We start from the raw sequence: 1,753 nt of genomic DNA on the forward strand, positions 1-1,753 counted from the left end.
GTGCGCTCCCGCGCCGCTCCTCCTAGGGGAGGAAGGGGAGTCTCCCCGGCTCCGCCGCTTGTTGGGTCCCTGCTGGAGGAGGAGTGGCCTGACTGGGCCCTGGATCATAGTTTATGGTAACCCCAAGCTGAGAGCCCACACCTCGGCTCCGTCTCTGCAGCCAGCTTCCCCGCTCCGATACCTGGGAGCTCTGGCACACTCAGGCACCCCCGGTCTTTCTGTGACCCCGATGGTCCTGAGACCAAACTGTCCCACGAGGGTTCCACCCCCCACTTAGCCACTGGAGCGACGTCCCTCAGCGGAGCTGACTTCTAAAAGTTCCAATTTTGTGCTCCGCGGTTCTAGCACTTGCCAGAAGCGGCCAACGGAGGCCTCCTCCCCTGCTGTCTATCTTCCCGAATATCACCTAGGATTCACTTCTCTGCACATCCTACCGTCCAGTAAGTGGTCGCTTCTCTGTTCAGAGAGTTGTTGCTACTCTCTTCTTCAGTCTCCTGTTGAGTTCGTAGGTGTTCAGAATGGTTTGATCCCTATTCAGCTGAATTCCTGAAACCAGACGAAATCCAGGTCTCCTACTCCTCCGCCATCTTGCTCCACCCCCCCATGGTCTTCATTTTTGTAAAAGGGATCTGCACTGTGCCTGGTTTATACTAAATAATTATAAGTAAGCAAAATATTATGGTTTTTCTGACTAATCTACTCCTAAACCTTTGAGTTGCCGTTCAATCTCTTCATCGGAGATTGTAGCCTTTGAAGTAGAGGCAGATGGTAAGCTTCGGGCAGCTGATGGAGCTTTGGCCATCTTTCCAGAGATTTCAATTCCGATTTCATCAAGAACTTGATTCACAATATCTTGGCTTTCTTCTTCATCATCAGAGCCATCAAAGATATCATCAAGTGTGTCATTGATCATTTCTTTAGTCATTTCCATTTTCATGTTTTCCTCCTGGAAATTCTGCAGTTTGTAATGTATTTTGTGGATCCATCTTGTTAACTGCTTGCATTGTTTTTGCTGTAGTAGACATTGCTCCCACCATCTTCATCTGGGAATTCATCACTTTTGTTTGTGTCGACATAGAAGTGACTTTTGAACTTACAGCAAAAGTTCTTGTTTTCTGTTTCCATAGATGTACAAGCTTTTTGGCTAAAACTCTGCAAGCTTCTTTATTACCAATCTTAGCCATTTTCTTAATTTCTAATTCCAGCTGTTTTTCTTGTTTCTCTAAAGCTGCTCGGTCTCTGATTATAGCTGTCTGTGTACCTCGTAATTCTCGCTTCTGTTCCTTTATTACATCTCATTCCACTTTGTCTTAACATAGTGTTACAGGATTTGTTTTCCTTCTTCCTTCTTCCTTTGGCGCCCATGGTTCCTGGTCACACCACTTCGAAGAATGAAGAAGTAGACCAGACAGAGTGGTGGGCAGCAAAGCAAGGTTTACTGAGTGATAGTAAAACAAAGTTTATTGAGTGATAATACAAAACTCCCAAAGAGGGAGGGGACCCAATAAGTTGCCTGAATCAATAGACTTTTGATTAGATGTAAGGTAGAGATTATAATTTAAATTCATGCTAATTGGGCACCTGGCCGGCTCCATCCTCCATAGAGCATGGGACTCTTATTTTTTTTGTAAAGACTTTATTTATTTATTCATGAGAGACAGAGAGAGAGAGAGAGAGAGAGGCAGAGGGAGAACCAGGCTCCCAAGGAGCAGGGAGCCCGATGCGGGACTTGATCCCAGGACCCTGGGATCAT

The 1,753-nt window shown here is 46.0% G+C and overlaps 1 pseudogene; it reads right to left on the minus strand.

Moving 5' to 3' along the window:
* Positions 1–608: 608 nt before the first annotated feature.
* On the minus strand, positions 609–1,295 carry LOC112837585 (charged multivesicular body protein 2b pseudogene; annotated as a pseudogene).
* Positions 1,296–1,753: the final 458 nt, after the last annotated feature.

Source organism: Callorhinus ursinus, unplaced genomic scaffold, assembly GCF_003265705.2.
Source record: "Callorhinus ursinus isolate GAN/ISIS: 27379988/994484 unplaced genomic scaffold, GSC_fseal_2.0 scaffold50, whole genome shotgun sequence".
NCBI lineage: Eukaryota > Metazoa > Chordata > Mammalia > Carnivora > Otariidae > Callorhinus > Callorhinus ursinus.